The 17,151-nt window shown below is 43.9% G+C and overlaps 1 protein-coding gene across 2 annotated transcripts in view; it reads left to right on the top strand.

Moving 5' to 3' along the window:
• Nucleotides 1-285: 285 nt before the first annotated feature.
• SGMS1 (sphingomyelin synthase 1) overlaps nt 286-17,151 on the top strand; it is a 99,632-nt gene continuing 82,766 nt past the window's right edge. For both annotated transcript variants that reach the window (XM_080401709.1, XM_080401704.1), the window contains exon 1: nt 286-650. The gene's annotated coding sequence lies outside the window, so the exon portion shown is untranslated. The remainder of the gene's footprint in view (nt 651-17,151) is intronic.

The raw sequence follows: 17,151 nt of genomic DNA, 5'->3' as shown, positions 1-17,151 counted from the left end.
CAACAGCTAGGAACAGCCTTTGGAAATAAAATAAAAGCAGATGTCAAGAGTTTGCTCCAGTCACACACCCTCTGCTCTTGCGGCTCAGGGACACCCTTGCCTCAGCCCTGGATAGCGTTTTCCTGGTGGAAAGGGAATGGTTCCCCGTACTGGCAGAGTGTGGCCTCACCTCCTGAGGGACAAGGCCACATCTGCCCCAGCTCTGTCAGGATGCCAACCAGATTTAGCGTGAGAACTTCTCCCGCCTCATCTGCTCAGAGTAAATCATACTGATGCTGGATTTTTTTTTTTTTTGGCTACATGTGCTCAGAAAGCTTAAAGGTGGCTTGCTTACAGGCGAAATAGTGGTTTTCGCAACGAGGAGTGGCCTGCTCCGCAGTTCCAGGGCTTAACGAGCAACGTGGGGGATAAATCCCCCTGGAAATAGGTTTTTTGACAGCAGCGTCCCTTGACAGCGCGCCGGCCCCAACCCGCCGCGCACAAGATGGCGGCGCGGGATGACACGGCGGTCACGTGACGCGCGGAGCCGCCCGCCCCGCCCGCCGCCGTCGCCGCACGGGATACGGGGCCGCCGCCGCCGCCCAGGGGATCCGCCCGCCCGGCGGCCGCTCCAACCCGACCCGACCTGCCGCGGGGCTCCGCGCCGTACGGTGAGCAGCGAGCCGTGCCGCCTGTGCCGCCTCATCGCGGGGCCGGGCGGGGCGGTGGGGCCGGACGCAGGCCCGGGGGTGGTGGTGGCGGGACGGGGCAGTGGGTGACAGCGGTGACGGGGCCGCCTCCGCCGCCCGCGGCGGGGCCGTGTAGCGGCGGGGCCAGTCCGGGCCGCGGCGCGGGGGTCTCGGCCCTTCAGCTCGGTGGCGGACCCCGTAGCCCCGGGGGATCCGCGGGGGGTGTCCAGGCCCCCTCAGCGCCGGGGAGGGCTCGGTTCCCCTCAGCCCTGGGGGTTCTGGGGGGGCTCCTCAACTCTGGAGACCTGAGGGAGCTCTGGGCCCACCAGATCGGGGCCATGTGGGCCCCTCGGCCCCAGGGGGAATGGGGAAGCAGCAGTCCCTTCAACCTTGGGGAGCTCTGGTCCTGTCAGCTCGGGGGGCTTCAGTCCCCTTAGCCCTGGGACCCAGGAGTGGCTCAGTTCCCCTCAGCCATGGTGCCTGGTTGGATCTGTACCCCTCCTCCCCAGGGTGTCTGAGTAGGGTGTTTGAGTAGGGGGTCCAGACCCCCGTGCCCCACAGGGCCTGGGGAGCATGTGGTCTCCTCATTTCAGGTGGGACCGTGGGCGTGAGGCCAGGGGCTGCGGTCGCCTTAGCCTGGGTGGGGCCTTAGGTCCCCCCTCAGGCCAGGCCTGGGCTCCATGCAGCCCAGGGGTTGCCTCATCCGCTCATTTTGCTGGGGTGCGAAGGCAGACTGCATCCCACTCCAAAAGAAGCCGGAGGTATCTGCTGCCAGCAGGGAGGAGATTCATCCTGTCCCAATGACTTAAGAGGGCTGTAGTGGTGGCCTTAGGGCTGTGCCACTTTCCTGGGTCTGAGGTTTGCCGGATAACAATGGCCTGAGGGACTTGGGGGTGAAGAGGCTGGAAAGCAGAAGGGGGTGAGGAGAGGTCTCACCACCATCAGCACCCTGGCACGTGGGTGTGCTCCCTGTTTGCTTGTGAAATACCTTGCTGATTGATGGGCTGCAGTATTTGGATTTTTTTGGGTGTATAACGCATGTGGCTGTGTTTTTGCTGTGTTCCTCCTGGAGGCTCTGTTTTGATCAGGGTTTCTGTTTTTTTATGTCCTGTGTGAAAACCTCATTAAAGAAGGCGGCCTTGGTGCCTTTGGGCACCATAAATATGCAAGACAAGGATGGAAAGAAAAAGAGTGTTATTTGTAAAAAATGGGAGCTGTGCCATATTGACATGGTGGTGATGAAGCTTGCTGATGCAGGCAGCCTCTCTTAGCGGAACTGGAAATGAGATGTTGATGAATGTCCTCGTGTCGCTTTGGTTGATGGCAGCATCAACGGATCATGTTGTGATGACAGGTTTTGTAGCGATTCCTTCAGATGCTGTTCTGTCGCTTCAGGTCTCCGTGGATGAAAATGGTTTCTTTTGGCTTTCATGCTCGTTTGCAAACCAGTATAAAATACAGATGTGATGCCTGACAGCTAAAGTCAGTGGAAGCTCTGCTGTTGATCTTGGTGGGTTCGGGCTTGGCTACATTTATTTGTTTGGGGAGTGGATGTTGCATTGGAATCATGTGCACTTCTGTCTTAATTCATACGGTATTTTGGTGGGCATTGGAATTGCTTCAGCTTTGTGAAGTTGTTTAGAGTTTGGAAAGACAATACAATCAACCCAACTCTGGTTGGTGGCAGACAAAAGATAAAGGCTACTTTTACAGTAAAGGTAGTAAACCCCCTTTAAATCCAGAGAGATTTCCTTGATTTTCCAGGTTTGTGCATGTGGAGCAAAATTAAATTTAGCTCAGACGCCTTTAAATTATGCTTGTGATCTGTGCAACAAACTGATTCCCAAATCATTTGTCATTCTTCTTTTGTCTTTCAGTTACCAACCTAGAGACAACATGGCTCCACATTTAGTTAGCTTTTAATGAAAACTTGCAACACTTAATTTAATAAATTGAAGTATGTGGATCATTGTCAGGATTTGGAGGTATTAATGAATACTATTTGACTATGCAGAGTTAATGGTATCCTTAAAAGGCAGTGACTTGTTAATAGCACCTGCTGTATACCTGTTCTCCATTGCTTTTCTCAACACTCGTCAAGCTTGAATAGGTGCTGCTTTTAATTAAATAATTGTTGAGTTCTCTTCAACTGAACATGTGGAAGAATACCATGTGTGCTGTAGGTGATGGCAACTTAAAACTTCTTCCAGTCTTTTGGTTGCTGCCACTCTGCATTGTTCAGTGTTGGTTAATTGATGCACTAAAAATGGATGGCCTGGGACTTATTCAGATTTAATAGCAATTTCAGCCTGACTGTAAGGAATGGTTGCTGAATTAAAGGTTTTTTTAATTGGGGCAACAGGACATCCTGTAAAAAATGCTTAGACAAAAATAATTCAGACCCTTGTTCTCCAGTATGTCAGGAAGGGCCTGTTTGAAGTAAAATAAAATAAAATAAAAAAAATCTGTATAGCTTCATCAAAAAATGAACTAGAAAACTTGTATGTGGCCACAAACGCTAGTTTTGTTGAATGTGACATGAGATCCTTGTCTCATGGTGTGGTTCACAGAGAACTGTGTTATGCAGGAAGAATTTTTAAGGCTTCACAGTGAGGTAGGTCCAAATTGTTCTTTGCTGAAATAGAGCAGAGCACCTAAATGCTATTTCAGTCGTAATTCAAGTGCAACACATCAAAAACTGTGGAAAAAATGCTCTGAAGTAGAGGTAAGCTTAAAATGAGCTCAAAAACCTAAGTTTTGAGAGATGGGTTGTTTTTTTGGTTTTTTTTTAGAATCTGAGGGTCATGAAGTGAGCTCCTGTGTACTGTAAGTGGTTTCTTGAAGGATTTTGGTGACATTGGAGGCTTTTTGCACCCAGGAGACCAACAGGTAGATAGGGGCAGGCAGCCCTCCAAAGGCTGATGTTCTGTGTGACTCCCGTGCTGTGGATTGGAAACTCCAGCTTTTAATACAGCTTGAATTCCTGAAGTGTGTGGCATCATTCAAGTTAATAATAGAGTCCTGTTGTGTGTCATCTGCCCCCCCAACCCCCACCCCTGCAAAAAGCTAAGGGAAATGCAGACCACTGAAGAAAGTATGAAACCTAACCTACTGGCTTTTTGTGATGCTTTCATCCCAAATATATTTTATGCTTTTGAAGATCTACTTAGCAGAGGCAGTGTTTGGTGCAGGTAACTTGGGCTTGGCTTTTGTTGATAAAAAGATCATCCTATTAAGCTATTAAGTGTAGCTGGCTTCCCTGTGCTGTGTATAGTTCATTAATGTAACTGAATGTTTAAACATCTTTAAAATATTGGTCTATATCGTTTCTGGTCTTATCAAATGCATTAATGTAGTTGCAGGGGTGGGGTGGGTATGAAATCCTTGAAAGTACTCCCCACACTGTTCTGATAGCTCTTGACCAAGAGCTGTTAAGGTAAAAGAAAGTCTAATTTAGGAAACTATTAATGTGTCTCTTAAAGAGATGCAGTTTTTAAAATGTAGTTATTGCTGTTACTGGTCTTTACAGTTCACTCATCCAAATCAGAGCAGCAAGACTTGTGTGGAGCAGAACATCCTATTGATGTTTCCTTCGTGGGCTTGTGCGGTGCTGCTCTGCAAATCTTTATTGTGAAAGTATCTTCACTAACCATAGGTTTTGCTTGTGCTAATTTGATTAGATTTAAACAACAAAAAAATAGCTCCCTCTGCTTAACCGTGACTCTAAAGCTTTTTTCTCTCTCAGGTTTCCCAGTGTGGTCTGCCTTCTGTCTCCCTGATTTTGAAGCTCTTTGGAAGTAGCTGGCTTTACTGATTATATGGAGTTAAGGCAAAGCATATTGCCACTTGGAAAACAGACTTAAAGGAGTCCATGAAGTTCAGTAGCTTTGGGTTTTTCAAATGCAAGAAGCATAGCTGTGTGAAAACTGGCAGCTTTCTTATCAGGTTGTGTGAGGTGCAGGTGTGTAGTGGGGAGGCAGAGTAGCAGAATTCCTCAGGTGTGCTCACTGGGCTGGCTTCTTGGGGATGCAGTGTTGCTTCCTTATTAGCCAGCTGGGACAGGGCTTGGAAAATTTAGTGCTCCTGTGGGTATCAGTTGGTGTGGGTCTGGGAAATGGTGGTGAGTGGGGCTGTGTAGCCTAAGCCTTTGTCAGAAAAAGAGATAGCAGGAAACAGAAGTAAAAACTGCAGAAGAGGTTGTTAATTCCTGTCTTAAGAACTGAAAGAGCCTTGCATTAGGTATATTGCCCCCAAAACCCAGCAGTTTAGAAGGAGATCTTGCTGAATAGAGCAGCTGCTTTTCTCTCAATGGTATGTGCAGCCATAGCTGTGTGGTGTATCTGGAAAGGAGAGCTTGTGAGCCTTGGTTTAAGAAGGATTTTGAATAATTGCAATCTCTTCCTGTCCAGCGCAGCCTGTAACTTTAATTTCCTTGACTAAAAAAGAGCTTAGCATTTTGGAGTGTCTTAAATTTTCCTTGCTGGTCCATTAGTGTATTAGCTTAGCTTTGTGTGTGTGTTGAATGCCATTAAATGTCACTTGCAAATTTAATGTTGGGAGCGCTGAGATTTGTGCTAATTGAATTTAAAGTCTTATGCTTGAATTTGTTAAAATGGCAGATTCAGACAGTTGAAATGCTTTACTGGGAGAGCATATAAACATTTGCAAATTTGCTATTGTAGGCAAATCTAATAATGCGTTTGTGTAGATGCAAGGGGAGACCCGAGCAGACAGATCAGGTTTCGATGGGGCTTTTTCTTTTTATTATTGTTATTATTATTACAGTGTGGTGACAGCTGGCAGAATCCAGTATGTTGAAAGTCTTCACGCTTGACATCTGTTCAGGGTCATTGTTGACACTACCTTAATCTTATATACTTCTATAAAAATGGTAGAAATTATAGAATCTTTCTTTCAGTTCAAATTAAATTTCTCCTTCTCCTGCAGCCATAGTTTTATAGTTTTAGGTACTAATGGAGGCAGGGTAGTTATCTAGGCTGTTGATCTTTAAACTCTGTTGCACTTTCATGAGTTGTCCATGGGTCTGACTTTTGTGGGTTTTGTATGTTTGTTTTCTGGTTTTGGGGGATTTTTTTATTAATATTTTTTTAGAGGACAGTGCACAAAAACTGTGGCATTTAATGCTTCTTTATTAACTTCAGAAAAATAATGAAGAATTAAATAGACACAAAAACAGCTCTCACTGCCTACATGAGACCCTAGTGCTGTGCTTTTCACAAGGTAGAATGTTAAAGGTAGTACTTTTGATTGGAAAGGAGTCATAAAGATTGTTACTAGACTTTCCTAGCAGTATAAATCTGTGCCTCCCTAGATAGCACAATGCTTTTAAGAAGTTTGTCTTGAAACACTTCCATAAAATCTCTTGATACCTCGCTTTGACCTTCTGCCACTGAGCTGGCACTCCATATGGGCTTCTGGCATGAGCTCTCCTGCCACTTTCAAGTAAAAATTTACCAGGCATTGAAAAGTTTGACTCCGCAGTTGAGCACTGTGCCAAGCTATAAAAGCCCTATTTGTACACAGAATGGATTTGTGCTTGCTAGGAAGGCTTGGGTAGCGCTTCAATAACTGCATAGGAATGGCTTTGAATCTACATACTAATGAAACAGCTCCATCTAAATGAGCTATAGTGTCTCTTCTGCTCTGAAGTCTGTACTTTGTCTTCCTTGTGTCCCTGCTCTTCTGCATAGAGTTTTATATAGTCAGATTATATTGCTCTTCAAAACTTTGTCCAGGAAGTTAATTTAAAACTATTTGAAAGGCTTAAAAATTACTCCTGCTGTTATGATGATGAAAAAGACCTTGAAAATGCCTTGAGGGCAATTGCTGCAAAAATACCTGCTTGGCTATGCGAATGGCATACAGTTCCCAGAGCAAGCTCACCATTCACTGATGAAGTAACTCCAAGGTAGCCACCTTCATTGCAAGTGCTCTTAGCCAGCTTGGCTAGTGATGGTGCATGAGGGCTCAAGGTCCGCTTGCTTTAAGTGGGAGTGAAAATCCAGCACCAGCTGGTGAGTCAGGCAGCAGGGAGCTTGGGCTGAGCTTTGCTGCTTACAGAGGGTGTGTGAAAAATACAAAGTGCCAGTGGCCTGTGGATTTTGAGTGTCTGGGGAATACATTTTTAGTCTAGTATTTAAGTGAACAAGACTTAGACGAAGGAAGAGAAACATACATGTTTTCAATGTTGAAGTTGGGCATTTGGGGGGCAGGGTGCTGAGCAGAGGCAGTGTGGGAATAAGTGATGTCAAAGCATCGCTATGAACAAAGCAAGAACAGACAGAAAAGGGTGAATGCTTGCATGTGAAGGTCCTTACTAAATGTCTTGACAGAACATGTTGTTCTGTTTCCACCAGTACTTTCGGGATGCCAGGATATTGTGCGTTTAATGGAAACATGATTTTATGGAGACTTGTTGTGCTAGGAGAAGCTTGCGTTTGCCAGAAGTGATAGTAATGCGCTAGGGTTTCTTACCTATTCTTCATGAAACAGTGCAAAAGCCTTATTTTGCAGTGATGAGCAATTATCTGTAAATTAACAAAATGACTTGTCAGATATTATTGCCTTTGGTTTTGTGCATGTGCAATTTCCTATTTCAGCTTTTCCTCCTTTCAAAATGCAAATAGGTGCTTTATGAAAGGACATTTTAAGAGCAAAAAGAGTCCTAAGCACGTTTATCAGAAGTGGATTATTTGCTTTCTGATACTTTGTTCAGAATTTCTTTGGGAATACTTGCAAGAAAACTATCTATGCTGCGAACATGCAAACCCCTATAGCTAGCTTTGTCTTTAAGCATCTATACTGTTTTTGAGAAGGAATGCCGTGCTTCAACTGAGAGTTCAGTAAGTGTAAGTGGCTATGGGAATATCTGTAGAGATGACAATCACAGAGAAATCTATGTTGCCTCCTGCTCAGAGCAAGACTAACCTCAAAGGTATGTCAGGTTTTTCAGGGTCCAGGTGAGTTTTGAAAGTCCCCAAGGAAGGAGATATGTTGCTATAAGAACTTAATGTGGGCTTTAGGGAGAGGAGTTCCCACCCTGTGTGTAGAGAGTCTGTCCTGCAAGCTTCATTCACTGTTTCATAGTGCCAAAGTAAGATGGGAGTGACGTACCTGAGATACAGATGATACTTAAGACAGAGGTGCACCAGATTTATGCAGTAGAAAAGGCTGTTAGCTGTTTTCTTCTCTGTGCCTGTCAAGCTGAGCTGATGTTCTCAATGAACTGCCAGTTACTCTTTAAAGATCCTAACTTCTGAATGGCACTGCTTAACTCACAGTTCATCATGGCACAAGTGAATTGACTGGAATAATTTTATAATTGCCTATAGGGAACTTGGCCATTTTATTGAGTGGCTGCCAATCTTTAAAATCCTTTTATGATTCTTCCCATTAGACTACTTCTTTGCAAATATTGCATAAACTACTTAGTGCAAACAATCTGCTTGTAACGTAACTTTGTAATCCCTCTCACACTTGTGAGAGTGCTTTAATAGTGTCCATTTGTAGTTGGATATGAGCAAATATTTAAAATAATTGTCCACTCCTCAAAAATTATTGTTGGCTTCATAGACTTTGTGTTTTATTTGTTAATGATCAAAGAATCTTGTTTCTATGTTCAGGACTTCCTTTTTGGTCTTCTCATGGTTGTAGCCTGAAAGCAGACTATGTACTAGAAATCGTAGGGAATTGCTCTATTCCTTCAAGTAGTTCTAGTGCAGTAGCTATGCGTTGAAATTCATCCCGCAAAATGTGATGCCATGCTACTGAATTAATTATTTGTGTTCATTTGCAGATTGGGTAATAACCCAGTCAGTGTTTGGCCCTTCTACTATAAACTTTGCAAAAATTGTGAAGTGGATAATGCTTTTCCTGCCTCCATCTAGCTGCATTGTTACTGTGTATGATCTTTGTATTCATGTAAAGCTATCCTGACACCATTGAGAATGGGATTCTGTTTGTGTTCCTGTTACATGCAGCTATGTGGACACTGAAGCTCCAGCCTTGTCAAGGTGAAGGTGTCAGGGTCTGATCTCACTGCATGTCCAAAACTCATAATAGCAAATTAAAAAGCCAAAACAGCTTGATAATTATGAAAATCCAAGTTACATTTGAGTTTGTTTACCTGATTTCAAGACATATGCATTTATAGTTTGTCTAGACTGCTTAATAAATACAATTAATAAACTATATCTGAACACTTTAAAGCACAAATAGGTTTGGAAAGACAATTTTTACACTGTGTGAGGACGATTCATTTTTCTTGTGACCTGTGTCAAGGTGAAGCCTTTTTCTTTCATAGGTAAGGCACTACTGCTTGTAATTGCCTTGTGTTTCCAGCTGCGTTGTGCATAGTTGGACCTTACAGGGTGAAGTGATTTCAAAGTAGCTGGATATACAAATGTACAATCCAAGAAATACATCTTACCTCTTTTTGAACATCAGAAAAAGTAACTCCACCTCATGGTCTTGGTTACTCATAAGTAGTTGGGGCACATGGTTAAGTCCCATCTCCTGTGTACGTTCATGCATAAATGTTACCATTAAGACTTTGACTAATTGCATGGCATTTAATGTGTATGCAAATACTAATAGAGATGGCATGCTTCTTTCTAAAGGCTCCTAACTGATTCATTATGAGTTTTAGTTTAAGTAGCAGTGGAAATCTTTTTGATGTGTTGAGTGTGTAGACCAACTGCAGATGTTCACTGGAGATGAACTGCTTGCATTTCCTAGAGTGAGGGAGACTGGTTTTCACTGGTGTATTGCTCTCTGAGCTGGTGGTTGTGGTGGTAGGGTGGCTTGTGGCAGGCAGGCTTCCCACCCTGGGACCCAGGTGAGGTGTGCATGCCTTGGAGCTGTAAATTCTGATCCCTATCACTAAATCCCTGCTTTTAGGTTGAGAGGTTGCAGATTCAATTCCCAGAGAAACCAGCCCACAAAGCTCACTTTGAACAGATGTAACTGAACCTTTTGAAGTAATTCATGGCTGTCATAGAGCTGATTCCCCACCCCTGGCCCTGCCCCCAGCTTAGTCTCCCTAGTTTCCAGTGTTAAAGGGTGTCCCAGGAGGTTTTGGAGAAATGCTTGTGGTTTACCTAGAGGATTAGGACATTATCCAGAGGCAAATAGCTACACAATGAACGTCAGTAGGTGGGATTGTGCCCGCATTTTCTGCCCTGGCTAGTGCTGTAGAACTTCAGTTTAGTAGTTTCTTCAGGTGTGTGTCACAAAATACTAGTGGCAATCTCTGTGCCACTCAAGTGCACTAACTTCTGCGGTGACTCTGTCAACTGTGCCAAAAAACTTCATTTGTGACTGATGTGTTGTTGGTTTTTTTTTTTTAAACACACCATGAGAAGTAATTGTGGGTCTGTAGTAGAGTAAACTGAAGTGAGTATTGCTTTTGTAAGAGGTGGCAACTAAAGCGGCTGCTGACAGTGAATAGCCAGTGTAGTGACAGGACCTGTGAAGACAGCTGGAAATGCTCACATTTGCTTGTTTCCCAGTACTTTCCTGAATTAGGATGGCTGGGATAGCACCCAATGCAGCCTTAAATGCTTGCAGGTGGTATTTGAACGTAACTCTTGTATAATAGACTATGCCATGTTAATTTAGTCCTTCTCACTGCTATCAAAAAGAAGTACTCAAGTGCCATTGTCTGGGCTTGGTCAGTTTTGGGGTGCTGGAGCAATGCTTTGGTACAGTATAGTGTGGGACTGTGAGATCTTTTCCCTCTGGGATGAGAGTCCCTCTGCCCAGTGCAGTCCTGTTCCTTGCTACCCCAGCAGATGCCCAGTGATTTCTCTGAGGTGAGGCACAGCCCTGGTGTTCTGGCACTGGAGAAGGTGAGGGGCTGGCAGAACACCATGTTCTTCCTCCAGCAGAAGGGGTTGAAGTGAACAGAGATGTCACAAATGGGAAGTCTCTGGGAGAGGATCTGATGGCAGGGGAAGAAGCAGAGGAGCAATGGCAGAGAGCACAGGCAGGATTGTAGAATCATAGAATGGCTTGAGTTGGAAGGGACCTTAAAGATAATCTCATTTCAAACCCCTGCCATGGGCAGGAACATTTTCCAGTAGCAGGCTGTTCAAAGCCCCATCCAACCTGCAGGGCCTTAAACGCTTCCAGGGATGGGGCATCCACAACTTCTTTTGGACAGCCTGTTCTGTGTCTCGCCACCTTCATAGTGAAAAGTTTCTTCCTAATATCTAATTTAAATCTATCCTCTTTCAGGTTAAAGCCATAACCCCTTCTCCTACCACTACATGCCCTTGTAAGAAGGTAAAAAGATGCCACTAGGGTATTTATGGTGCTCAATCTTAGTAAGATACATTTAAGATACTGATGCTGCTGCACTGGTGCTGTAGCAGCCTTGACTAGTCCATCCTATAGGAAGGGATGTCAGAACTTATAAAGCCATTTCTCAGTATTCTAGGTAAATGTGTATGCTTGTCTTTGGTGTTTATCCTAGACAGACATATTAAATTGTAAGTAGGATTTTAGGATAAGAGCTCACAGGCACAAAGAGTTCAGTTGTGCAGCTGTATAGAGTTCTTTCATCCTCTTGTCTTTGCTCTTAATGTTGCTAATAGTCACTAAAAGAGGCAACACAAACTTCAGCTAGAATGAAAGAAAAGTCCATTTATTTCCACAGGCACTGCAAAGTGAAATGTACGAAATATTTGAAGAGGTGAACATGCTGATTTTTCTGTATTTATAGCTTTAAAAATGGGGGAAGAATTAAAATAAATAGAGAAACAGTCACCATGTCGGCTTCTCTGGATGCAGTATTAGCCTCTTCTGAATTTAAGGATTTGTTTCCTTTCAAGGACTGCTTCAAAAACTTCACTTTTCTGCAAAGCAGACGTGAATTACTCTGTGGTCATTTATGTGAAGTGACTTGCTGTATCCTTAATAATAACCTACATATTTTATTTGTATGTACTTTTTTTTATTTTAAATGAAGTTCTCAAGTCAGTTCTTAGAAGACGGATTGTCTTGTACAGGGCATGTTAGATTGTCTTGAACAAAGTGCCTTTTTTTTAATTGGTATTTTTATTGCTATGATTTATATTCACAGGGTGAGGGCAGCACTGTTCCTCCAGTGACTTAGGTAAGTTAAAAGTTAACCTGCAGGGTGGAGGAGAGCTATTCCCTTACTTGGAGACTTTCTTAGGTACTTATTCCTCAGATGTAAGAATTGATACGCAGTATATCTACAGTAAAGCGACACGTTTGTAAGCACAGCATTTAATAGAAGTATTCTCAGCATGACTTTGCAAGTATTTCCAAATTAAACTTACCAGTTGTGGTATTTCTTGTCTTAAAAGCGAGCACTGGTTTGTACAGGGCTCAGGAATGCAGCTAAAATAATCCACTCTCAAATCACCTCTTAGAGCGGTCCTCCTGGCCTTACTGGACTGATCTTCTGACCCTTCTTCCGTGTCTTCCAGCATCTTGTGTCCATTCCCACTTTCTCAAGACCCTGTCATGTCCTGTGAGACCTCTGTTGTTAGCACCTTCGCCCTGGGTTCATAGAGGTGGCTGTTAACTGAAGGGTAGAAGGAAGGAAACAGAAACCAGATCTGTCCAGCTGCATGTCGTTAGAAAGAGCAGGGACAGAAGTAGGATGTGAGGGAGCCCCAGCTGAGTGCATGGGGGAAATGGCACCCCACCATCGAGTCTGCTGTTGTGGAAGGAGAGTGCCTTGGCTCCTCCTTGGAAAGTGTGAGTCTTGGCCCCAGCTGGAGCACATGGTGTAGGTAACAGAGTCCTGCCTTGCTGCCAGGGTCCCTGTGGAGCTTCTGATAAGGTAGGAGGGGAGCTCGAGACTTAAACAACAGCCTTTGCTAGATCAGGCACTAGGTTTCTATGTGTTGATTATATACTCAAAATGTAGGAATATTGTTCTGGCAAGTGTTGTCAAACTTGGATTCCCTTTTCATGTTCAAATGCAATTAATTTCCTAAAAATTTCAGGGAGGGGATGAAAATACTGTTGTAGATTGTAGCAGCTGGTAGTATGTGCAGCTGATCAAGCATAAACTGAGGGCTGTTTTTTGAATGTGCTAAAGCAGCATACAGCCTCACTTGTTAAGGCCCTCATCACAAATGTAGGGTCTGTGTTGATTTTTCTTTTGTATTATAGCTTATAGAGAATGTTTATTTCCTTAATGAAACTGCATTTGCAACATGTGTCAATCCATCTTTAATCTTACGTAGAAAAATTCATGGCTGTATCTGATGAAAACAGAATCTGCTTGGTCTTTCGGTTCTTCAGATACTTGTTTTGCAGCTACCAGCTCAGCCGTTAAGCCTATTAGAGTAAACCCCTTAGCTGTGCCATCCAGGTTGTTTCTCATCCTTCCCCCAGTCTGGCTGTTTGCTAAACACCCCTTCAAGTGCAGGGTTGTGGGGGACATGGGAGGATGCTTTGCCACAGTTACTGCCCCTTCCTTTAACAACCAAAAAACAGTGTGCAGAGCTGTGAGGAGGTGGGATCCTCATCCTGCTTGTTGCAAGGGTGCACGTTTGGATTTTCACCAAGCTGTCTGCGATTAGCCAGAATAAAACTAATAGGTGGAGGTATCCCGGTTATGACCTGGGTGGGAGCATATGTGCCACTGTATCATGCTTGCTCTGCAAAAGATCAGCCTGCATGTTTACATCCAGAAGTGCACAATTTATGGGTTTCAAGTAGATCTGCTGCTTTTCCCAGCAAATGGATGTGTGAGGCAGGAGTCAGGGATAAGTATCCCTCGAGGGCAGGGCAGGAGAGGGAGAGCTGGCTGCAATTTCTGGCTGTGCAGGGCTGCCTCCCCTCCGTCCCTGTGGAAGGGATGGTCCGGTTCCAGCAATTAAGGGGAATTAGCAGTTGCTTGGCGAGCCTCAAGTCTTTGCAGATGGCTTTTAGAGGGGTGGAACAGATTACTGCTCCTGACCCTGAAATGCGTGTTTAGTTTTGGGGCTTGTGGCTGGGGGGAGGTGGATCCAAAACCCATGCTTTTGCTAGATCCAAGGCCGATCAGCTTGCCAAGTCTACAGTATCAAGGTTTCTTTTGCTGAAAAGTGGAGCATGTTGTACTAATATTTCTAAGGACCTGGGTGCTGATGGCACATAAATGACTTGCTTGCTTTGGGAACTGAAAATAGGCAATTCCAAAACTAAATCCTGTACAGCAGGAATGGTGGGTTAATGTCATGTTGGGCTACTCAACAGAAATGGGGAGAAATAGCCATTTACAAGTGGGTTTGTTTAATGTGGTTTCCATGTTTTTATGATACCAGTGCTCCTTTTGGTGTTATCCCTGTTTTTATTGTTATTCCTGTTGAACAAGGCATTGTGGAGTCTTTTGTGCATATGGGGGAATGTCATTTCTACTGACAGTGATTCCTTGCTCCCAAGCACAATATTTCTCTGTTGCTCCAGCAGCACCTTTGAGGAAGATGTAGTTCAAGTTTCCTCCCTCTTTTCCATTATGTTTTAGAGAAAATGTTTTGTTCAGGTCAAATTTGCAAACACATTGCTGGAGCTTGTTTTTTCTCTTTCTTGCCAATTTAGTGTTCCTGCACCTTTAATAAATCATTTGATTAACTGTTAAAACTGGAAGAGGCTGTTTGGAGTTTATAAAGCTAATGGAAAACTTGAGTAACAGATGCATTATAGGAGATGGCCTCTCAAGAAGGGAAGTAGTGCAAAAGTCAGTAATGTTTTCCTTATTGACAAATTTGTTTGGGAGACATCATTAATCCTGCACATCTGTGCAGATGCAGCTTTCAGACTCCTGGCTATCGGTATTTTAAACAGGAGCAGACCACAGCAGGGAATTCTTTCCTCCCTCTCCAATCCAGTCCTTTGGTTTCTTCAGGGAACTTGCTTGTCTTTCAGAAACCATGGTTTGGTGGATATTACTGAATGTGATATCCAAGGTTACCACAGAAAATGTCAGAAGGAGAAAGGAATACAGCTTTTGCTGAAGTGCTAAACCCACAGTAAAACTCTTCAAAGCGAAATGTAAAAACATTGAGGTTGCATAGGGAAAATGGGAAGATGATGAGGACTAACTGATGAGCAACTCACTCTCCCTAGTGTCTCATGCGGGTCAAAATTAGGCTGGTCATACTTCTGGCTTTGGGGCCTGAGGCTTTTCAAATAGTGTTGGTGATGGTGAGACACTGACACTGCAGTCTCTCCATCCAGAAGAGCTGTGCCTGTCAGCCCCACCTGTGCCTTGGTTTGTGCAGTAGAAGGATTGTTGGATCTCTTCTTGTGCGGCTCTGACATCAAATTGTTAAGGGATTGATTAATAAAATCAAGTATATTGTTAGGGGTTTGACTTTAAGACAATTAGAACAAATGTGTTGTTAATGGTTAATTTAAGGTATAAGCATTTTTATATGTCCTACCAAGTCCTTCGTTAAGCACCAACAAGTTCTTTGTTTAAGCGAGGAAGGTACCACCACAAGATGTATTAGCTGACTGGAAGTTTACCACAAGAAGCACTAACCAGGGGAAAGGTCATTCTGGCAGGGGGCAATCACAACTACCTACTCAAGAAAGCCCCCAGCCCCAAGAACAAGTTGAGACCAAGCATTCTAACTAATTAACATGAGAAGCGAGTTACTTGACAAATAGGAAACTGAGTATTAAGTAATGGAGGAATTATGTAACTTGTAACCAATGAAGGCTGGTGTTAAGTTTTGACAATCGGAGAGTGAGGCATTTGTGGGTGACCACCTAGCTCCCTACTATGCACAGACTAGAATAAAGGAATAGAAATATCTCGACTTGATGTGATGGTGCTGGGTGACGAACCTGCCTACGGAACAACAGCTCCTCTTTGGAAGTGGTCAAAGTTAAACCAGGATCTTTATAGATTTAAATTCAAAGTGTATTTGTTAGTTGTATTGGTGGCAATTCTCAGTATTGAACTGTTGCTTTTGGGAAAGACAGCCTGCTGCAGTATAGCCGACTTTGCGAGGTGATATAGCCTACTTAGACTCCTAAGAGTCATAAAAGCACGTTATCTCGCAGTTGCTTTTGTAGTGCCCGACCAGGTCTGTTTGTCCTAAAGGGCTTTGCTCTGCTTTGAAGGCAGAGGCTTAGCAAACAGCGTTCTCAAAAGCAAACTCTGAAAGTGTCTTTTTTAATAAGGAATTTCTAAATGAATACCGATCGTCTTTTCCCTGAAGCCTGGGAGGTAACCACCTCTTACTATTTATTTGATTGCATCGGAGGGATGTTGCAGCAATGCACAAAGTTTTTTCAATGCCCAGAAGAGACAAGATTAAAACCCAATTACTGTAGCCTGGCGGGGGCGTGGTCCAGAAAAGCCATCAACTTCGAAAAGGAATTTTAGGTCAAGACAGAAGGCAGAAAACTGAACTATGTGAAACAAATTTCTACTGCGAACTATGGGAACCTTTGAAACTTGTATAGTGGCTGGAAGTTTCAAAACTTTTTTTTTTTTTTTGTTAGGGCTCAGCTGTACTTCATTGCAGGCGAACTTGTATTACTTTATGGACACATTGTTCTGCCCTCCAACAGAGATGACCCCCCAGCTCCCCCCTGCCCCCTAGCAAGTCTTTGTTAATGTGCGTTAAGACCACTTCAAAAGCACTCTTGCTGAGACTTGGGTATCATTTGCGTCAGACGAGGGATGCATTGATTTTTAACACAGGGTAATTGTTGCCCATCGGCCACTCCTATATACGGCGTTGTAGACTAATTAAAGCACCCCTGTCATTCTCCCAGGTATCATCTTGTAACTTTGCTTTTTACTTGCAGTGAATTAGTCAAGTGTAAATCCAGCTTGAATTCATTGCTCTCTGCATAGGTGTGCAGGTGTCTCTGCTGGCCCCTGCAACAAAGAATAAATGAATCTCTCTTCCTAGGAGACTCAAGTCAGTGTCACAGGAGAAAAAAGTTCTGCTGATTTTGGTGTATGTGGCAGATGACAGCAAAGCCTCACTGGGAGTTTAAGATCAGTGGCTCCTATGAGCACAGCACATGGTCAGAAGGGTTGCTGCTGAGCTGCTGTGTTTTAAAACTGTGAGGGAATAAACCACTTCCAGCACACTGATAGTAGAACCTCAGCTTGCTTGACCTCTGGAGACCCGAGGAACAGGATGGTTTGTGAAACTTGGGAGCAGGCTGCACCTCAGCTGGGTCACTGAGCTCCTCTGCAGACCTAGCTGTGGAATTTAATACTACCAGAGGGCAAATATGTATTAACTTACTGTGCCATTACCTGTATCATGCTGCTTTGGTGAAATCTGCCTTCCAGCTTCTTCCTGCTTCCTGTTGATCATAAAATCATTTAGGTTGGAAAAGGCCCGTGAGAACATCAAGTCCAACCATTAACCCAGCTCTGCCAAGTCCATCATTAAACCATGTCCCTGAGCACCACATGTACTTGTGTTTTTAAACACCTCCAGGGATGGTGATTCCACCAAGTCCC

Source organism: Falco punctatus, assembly GCF_963210335.1.
Source record: "Falco punctatus genome assembly, chromosome: 9".
Lineage (NCBI taxonomy): Eukaryota > Metazoa > Chordata > Aves > Falconiformes > Falconidae > Falco > Falco punctatus.
This window is presented reverse-complemented; position numbering and strand designations above follow the sequence as displayed.